This window comes from Lepeophtheirus salmonis, chromosome 1 (genome assembly GCF_016086655.4).
Source record: "Lepeophtheirus salmonis chromosome 1, UVic_Lsal_1.4, whole genome shotgun sequence".
NCBI classification, from domain to species: Eukaryota; Metazoa; Arthropoda; class Copepoda; order Siphonostomatoida; family Caligidae; genus Lepeophtheirus; species Lepeophtheirus salmonis.
The window spans coordinates 9,498,981-9,507,566 of NC_052131.2; positions in this window are offsets into that span (position 1 = coordinate 9,498,981).

Below are 8,586 nucleotides of genomic sequence, written 5' to 3' on the forward strand. Positions count from 1 at the left end.
TAGTATAATGGAAAAAGGCTCGCCATATCAAAATGTCTCCTCAATGTCATGAAAGCTAGCAAACTAGTGATTTTTTTTTTCTGACGAGAAGTTATTCTTGGTTGACAGAGTCTCCAACAGCCGGGAAGACAGGTATATTTGAACAAATATTCCTATTTCTTCCTAGGCCAGGACTTTAGATAACATTTCAAAAAATAGTTTAACGGCTTATAATCTGATAAACTGACGCTAGGTTGATGGACCCTGCTGATAAATTTGTGAAGATTTGCTGCAGGAGATAAGTTTAACAACACATCTTTTTTTTTCTTCAATTTGGCTATTTTGTCGATAGAAAAAATATTTCTAAATAAAAACAAACCTCAAGTTACGTCATTACCACTCAACCCCATGAATAACAAAACATGGTTCCAATTATTAAAATGTTTTTGTCTTTAAATGTGGAACATATGGTATTTTTATTTAATGTGTCATTTACTTAGAGCTGTAGTAATCAAGTCTGGACTCAGAACCAGGACGACACGAGCATATTACCTCAGACTTGACTTGAACTCGGAAAAGATGGAATCCAATGCATCTTTGGTTTCGTATATGGAAGAACATTCTTTATCACTTTCCTGCAATAAACCTGTATTTTTTATTTAAAAAATTACAATTTCATATTTACACACATTATATATTAATTTATTACGTCTAATTTGTAAAAATTTAAGTAAATTTAGACAAGTTTATGCATTACATAATAAAATAATGTTTCTCCTTGTGTTATCAGTACTTTGATGCTAAATGTGTAATTATTGTCTTGAATTAAGATCAAGTTGTACAATAAAGTTTAACAACTCTTCTAACTTAAATATGTAGATATGATATATTATAAAATTTAATGTTAATTTTTTAAATACTAGGCTTAGTGGACAAAAAATTTGGGGCCTACAATGTATCTTAATGACGTGATACCATACTAAATCCTTATAGGCTCTGGGCACCGTTCTTCAAAACTTTTCCATGCAACATTATGATAATTGTAAATTCTGATAAAGTGGGGGCATGCCTCCCTGCTGCATGGCCCCTGAGTAAGTATCCATCTTCATAAGGATATAGAATGGACAATATAGATTGAACTCCTTCTATGAAAGTATGTCTATCATTTATTTACATGATTTACATATGAGATGAGCAGTTCACAGAGAATGAAAATGTTTCTTAAATTAGAAAGAAGTGAAAATCGATGCTTAACATGGAGAGCATATGACTTCATTAGGAGTTATTGGAATCGTAGACATTAAACTAACTTTGTCTGCTTGATATACACACTCCCTAACGAAAGTAAAAAAAAATCGGAAAAAAAACTATTGAGATGTATATTTTTGCATAGGTCTTTTTTTCATATAAAAAATAATATTTATTTCTTTTATAAATGGTGAAACACAGTTTATGTTAAAATTGCACGTAATGGTTGTGTTGAAGAGCATGCCAACACTAACTACAGGTTTAAGCTCAGCAGCTTTAAGGTGATTCAAGAAAAAAAGGAAAAGTGCCTGCCGTGATGGCCAATTGCTCTTAGTGAAGATAATTTCTACGAACACTACTTAATGTACATTATACATATAAAAATAACTACGAACACAATATAAAGTTAAAAAAATCAACAATCCCAACCATAACATTCTCGTCGTATTGAAGGAATTAAAAGTCACGCTTTATTTGCGTCAATTTAAACTCGTCGAGAGCCACTTCTACTATTCTTGGTGAGGGACAAACACTTCTCAAACGCACCACAAAGATAAGAGTCTGGAGCTTGCATATCAGCGTCGACACCAAACGTATTTAATACTATAAGGTTAGGTTATACTTAATCAGTCCAACTTCATTTTACCAATTGAAAAAACAGTAAAAACATAAGTCCTTTACATCCAAATGTGACTAAGTTGTCATACAATAACAAAATTACATATATCAAGAATAAATAAAGAGGTAGACCTTAGAAACAGAGCGAGGCTGGTAAAGAAAAGGTGTTGTTTACGTTTTAAGTTAGTGTTGCATCAGAAAAGTGCACCAATTCTCAGTCAAAACAAAAGCCTTGGTGGCATATTTACTTGCATTTTAGTTCTCCTTGACATCTGTATCATTTTACTGGATGGACAAAATTTCTGATAGGTTGAGATTATGACAAATACAATCAGTCGGACTTTTTAGCTACATTTGCTGTACCAACTGACAATTTTTACTTTTATTGATGTAAATTTTTCCAGACTGTCGAGAAAAAAAACCAAAATTTTATCTAAATACACTTAATATTCAATTATAAATCATTTTAAAAATCAATTCAGGGAGTAAAGCATTCATTATAAAAATTTTAAGAATATTTTGAACAGATAGGGGTTTAACTTAATACCTTTTTAAATAAGCCTATCATTAAACCAAAAGAGAGTTTTTATCCAACAACGTAAGTAGAATTTGAATAAATAGAAAAATAACCTTTCATAAATTTGTGTCTGTATGTACAAACAGTATATCTCAATATATCAAGAGAACATTATTTACGTATGACTAATAACCTTTCATAAATATGTGTCTGTGTTTACGTACAGTATGTCTCAGCATATCAAGAACACTTTACTTATATAATCACATTCGTTAGTGACTGATTTAATACTAATTTTACATAATTTTATATTTATTATTAGTTAAACTGCATATATGAAATACTCGCATTACTACTCAAAAATTCTGCCCTCATTACGGTTGACGCTGACATTCTACTCAGTGCTTCACGACAAAGATTTTCAGGGTGGTGATATTTTGGTGGTAGGTAGTACAGACCTTTCTCTTATAGACACATAAAAGTCAAGGGGATTTAGGTTTGGCAATAATGTAGGCCAAAGCTCCTTAGACTGATAGATCCCTGCCTTTAAATTTATTTTTAAGTAGGATTGAGTAGTCTTTCATATGTGGTATGGTACCACATCTTGAGTCCATACCCATTCCAATCCCTATTGGACCTGTGAAGAACAGAAAAAACATTGTTGGCCTAAACACTTTTATATTGCAAGCTATTCCTTTTCCTATTTACCCAGACTGGAGGAAAGGTTTTTCCATTACTTCCAATTACTCACAAGAGTATGACTTATGGATGACCAATTAATCTCTAACACTTTTGGCCCTTTCGTTTGGATTATTGACAATGTATCTAGTACTCTTAAAATGTCTCTCCACAGTTTTTTTTAAAGAAACTTCTATATTCTGAGTATATACGTTCTTTCATGGATCAGTTATTTAAAAATTACTTTGAAGGGTTAAGGTCATATTGTAATAGTTAAAGCAAATTATTGATTTATTGAGTCAACAAGACATCCCAAATCTTTTATTGCGAACAAATTAATTAATAAAGAAGTTATTTTTGCTTCAAAAAGTATCTGAGAGATAGTGAGACACACTGTACTTAAAGATCTTATTTTTACTACTTATTTTGCTGAAAGGGATGGAAGAGCTTTTTGTGTAAGTTGGGGAAATAATAGTAAAACTTTTGACAATTACCATCCAATTTATTTTTTCTACAACATTTTTTTTTATTCTTGTTATTATTTTTGCTCCCTAAATATATATATATATATCAAAGGTTAATTAAAAAGGCTTTAAAAGAAGAGAACTCCTCAGGCTAACGAACTTTTCTTCTTTTTATTAAGATTAATTGGTGCTTATTACTTTTCAGGTATATGAAAGGTAGAAAGGCAAAAGATTAAATTGGTGTCCAATAAAGTCGTACTTCATGATTGAAAATAACCAATAAAAAATCTTAATAATGTTATATGTGCATATGAAAGGCCTGGAAGACTTAGGACGTACCTCTGTGTTTGACATTCGACCACGAAAGATTTTTTTTGTTTTTATTTCTACTGTCAAAAAAAACTATCTATTGTGTGATTTTCGACTTAAAATCAATCATAAACAAAAAAATGAGAAGTGTTATTCCTCCTAGGTCGACCTCAATGGTGCACCGTTTAGGCCTCCTGATATTATTAAGGCCGTTAAAAAAATGTTTTTTTCTAAAAGTTATAAAATCATTAGCCCAATTATTCGGATAAAATTAGTTGTTCCCCCTAAAAAACTAAAAAACCACATCGATGAAAAGGTTGAGAATCATTGCTTTAGAAATAAATTGTGTTACACCATTTTCGTTTAAATTCTTAGCTAAACAACATTAAAATGGGCATTCAATCAATATATTTGCACCTAGTAACTGAGCATCAGTAAACTAATTTAACACAATATTTTCATTGCATATATTTTATATTTGTTAATTCATATTTTGAAACAGTAGATGGAGAAAATAATATTAAATTTTGTACACTCTATTTTGAGGATAGATGATTTCTAAATTAATAAATTATTTACAAAAGGATTTGTTTCCAATAAGCCCCAAACCTCAATAATATGTTCTAATGAAGGTGGAACAGAAATGTGAAACAGATCAGATATTTCAAGAATATCTAAGTACTTAGGGTGTATAAACAACCTCAAAGAAGTAACTGAGATTTAAGTATTTAGAATTATAAATTATTATTTAATTACCAGAAAACATGTTGTGGCAAGCACGTTATATTTTAGAATTGTGTGTCTGAAAGGCAAATTCAATTGTTTCCCTGTATCAAAAAGTTTGTGAAGCATCGATGTAATATACATAGCAACACATTTTTAAATAAATGGTTAAAAAACCCGGACTATCCAGTCATTTAGAGTATACTTTCTTACCACTATACTTATGGTAGATGAAGTTAATTTTCAACGGATTCAAAGATAAACAACACCGACAAATGGATGTGGTAAGATCCACAAACCATGGACTCCTTTCCTTCCAGCTTTGGAACCTTTGCGGTTACATGAACCTTAGAAATGCCATAGACTTAACATTGTAAATTAAGTTTAATTCACTTGGTTTACCTATCATGGAATAGTCAGGTAACATGGTGTCAAATGGGTGCATAACAGTTTTCGGTTCATAATTAAATAATGATAAAAAAATTTACTTCAACACTTGAATATAGCCCTTACTAGTGGGAGAGAGGGCTATTAAACTGTTTAACTTTCATTAAATTTGTTTACATGATAATATGTTGTTGGGGGCAATATATGTATTAAAAATATTTCCGGTAAAAATAACGAAAATAAAGTTGGTGGACTCAAAGAAAAGATTAGAGCAGGGCGGGGGTAAATTACTTTTTTTTATTTCATTTAAATTTTTATAATTATATTCATTTTTAGGAACAAGCCTTCAGAAGATAATACATCTCTATCGTTTGACCTCGCCACAGTTTAGAAAATAACTTCTTTATAATTGTTTAGACTATCTTTGCTCCATTACAGTTCTTTTTTACATAAACGTTTTTGATTGTAAATTGTGAAACCCAAGTTCCCTTTTTATTTCCAAATTATTTACCCCTTCCTCCTGTTTTGTCTAAAAATGATATGGGTATATGTAAAACGTTATGTTCTAACTCTCATGTAAGTACATTTCCAATGCAAGAAAAATGAATCCATTATTTTACTCCTTTTTTTTTTCGTCATGTATAAATTTATCATCACGAAAGGGAGGATTAGAAGATTAAGTCCTGTTTTTTTTGTGATTGTTTAATCAATCATAAATTGCTTTATTTTAGAAAGTGAAAGTCACGAAACGTAAAACAAGTTTCCACGTGATTAAATTTATAACCAAGATATACTGAAGATCTGCAATTAAAGCCTAACAGAAATGTTACAGGTATGTACAATGTTGATTTATATATATGTATATATATATTATTCTTATCATAAATGTAGATATAAATAAAACCTAAAATAATATTATATGAAATTTCTAGAAGTAAATGCGTAATATTAGTATAAATAAACATTTTTACTTGCAGTTATATCTCCTAGCCAAGATCCACGCCTAAGAACAGTGAAACCTTCCAAGAGCCAACGAATGATATAAAACAATCACACCCTAAATAGTTCAAAACATAACAATCAATCCTTTAGTCTCCCTCGATGAAAACGTTTATACCTCAGAACAATTGTTTTTTTATATGGTCATATATCTAGTTGAATCTGACAGTTTATGTCTGACGATGTCAATACCATGATCCCACAAATCACCACCCATCTTTGGTATTTTCAAAGAAAAAACGCAATATCTAGATGTAGAGGACGCAAATATTGCTCTTAAGTTTTCTAAAAATAATTTATTCGTCCTATTCCAATTTATTGACAATAAGAGCCTTAGCGCTCAAAAGAGCCAAATGTATGCCCGATTTTCAAAGCTTTTTCATATTTTCTTTTTTGTAGGCAATCCAAAAAAAATGTTGCCAAATTCAAGCAAAAACGAAACCAAAGGGCACACGAAAAAACTATGCAAAATATAGTTCAAAAACTTTCTACAATTGATACTAAGATCGTAGAAAACAATACAGTCTAGAACGGAGATGCAATTTTCTGTACTTAGACAACTTCACACAATAGATTTCCTAGCGAGCTAGCCCAAGACCCAGGCAGTTTCAATTTTCTAACGTAATTTATACATATCTTGTTCGATACATCTGCACACAAAGGCAAAATCCTCATCTTTAAGGGTCAGGTCCATGGATGTAAATGATTTTGGAAGAGGAAATCGGTGTTTTCCATTATCTAATAGGGAGTTCGTGGTGGTGCTCAGTTAATGAACAGCAATTATATTATCATTTATTGCTTCCATTTCTAAGTACCTAGGATTTTCTATACCCTCTAAAAAATATATATTGCATTCATTTTGCCTGATATCCATTGTTGGTGGTGACGGAATCCCCATTATGCTGGGTAGTACTTTTTATTTTTTCGAAAATCAAAGACCAGCAGTTATTTTTATTAGGTTTTTCTAGTAAATTTCAAAAATGTAATTTTCAAAAAGATAGGATAACCTTTAATCTACATCAATTTTACTTTGAAAATTAGAGAAAATGTGTTATTTTTTTGATATTTTCCATTACTGGCTTAGTTTATCTAATTTATTGATACTCATATTAAAGGAAAATCTATTTATGTTCCTTAATGTGAAGAGTTCAGATATTAAGATATTTGAGTCATAACTTAATATTAAGTTAAGTAAATTTACGATTTGATGATGCTCTACTTGGTGTAGATATAAATGTCATAAATTAGCCCCATTTGTAGTTTAAGTTAACTTTTAAACATTTTATAAATCCATAGCCAAAATCTTTATGAACATAATTTACATAGACTTAATATTCTCGTCCTGGCGAATGATCTTGTTTAAATCAAATGTTCGGAGTCCAAGTCAAGTATCGAGTCTATAATTGTGATGTCAAGTTGATTCACAAGTCTTTAGAACATGGACTGGAGTCCAATTCAGCCGCTAGCCTTTAGCTCAAGTCCATGCCTCTGGTATATACATTTCAACAGGTTATCAACCAGTCTTGCTAATTTTAATCGGTCTAATTTTAGATAAAACAAATTTTTACTTGGTCCTTAAAGTGTAAGTTAATTTCGTTATATGGATATACTTTTTGATAAATTATTGTGGAATGAAAATATGAGTAGGTAACAAAGAATGGTTGAGCCATGAATGTCTAATCTTAGGTTGTGGAAGGCGAAATACTTTGTTAATCCATTTATCAACTAACAGCTGATGACCTTTCATTATTCCAGAAGATAAAAAGGAAAACCAACGTGGCTTAGAGTAAGCCTTGTGTGTGTCTGTGTGATGAAGGTTCTTAACCTCAAATGACAAGTAAAAAAGAAGAAGAAGCAGGGAGGAATGAAAATCAAAAAATAAAGTCATCAATTAGAAAAAAAGAATGATGTCAAGTGGGAATGGCTTTAAGGATGAAATAGAGAAAAGATTACTCTTAGGGGAGAAATTTTCCTTTGAATAACATTGTATTTGAATTTATCTCTCTGTATTAATATACAAAGTCTGGTAATTGTTGACGTAATTTGTTAAAATAAATATTTAAAAAAAAGTCCAAATATACAAGATTGGAAATGCCTCTTTTAAAGATAATAAATTAAAAGGAGACAAAATGTATGCGGCCCCTCAAAATGACTTGAATAAAAAGAAGAACAAAATAAATGTATAAAAACAGGCCCTGCTTGGGCTATATCCCAAGTAGAAGGAGAGAGTAAGAAAAAAGAAAGCTGTTATACAAGGAGGGGGGGGGGGGATAGAAGGGAAAAAACTTTCACTTCTTCTTCTCTTCCTCTTTTAACAACGCATTCATAAAAGAAATCCCTCCTCTATACAAGAGAAAAGGGGAAAAAGTGAAAACATAATAAATATAAAGTTGCAAAAATAGCCCCTAGATGACGTTGAGTTACCACTTTTTAATAGAAAATGCATTCTTTGCTATTTAACTATACATTTATAACGTACTTTTATGTATTTATAAAGGGTTTTCTAAGGTTCATAGTAGTAAAAGTTGATATTTTGTAAGGACTTATTTCATACTCAGATAAGGACATGTATTTTACATACCAAAAAAGACTAACTTTTCTGTGGTGTGTGACAGAAGGCTGCTAGTAGTATATTTAGGTAGTCTTGAGAGAACGAGAGTGTGT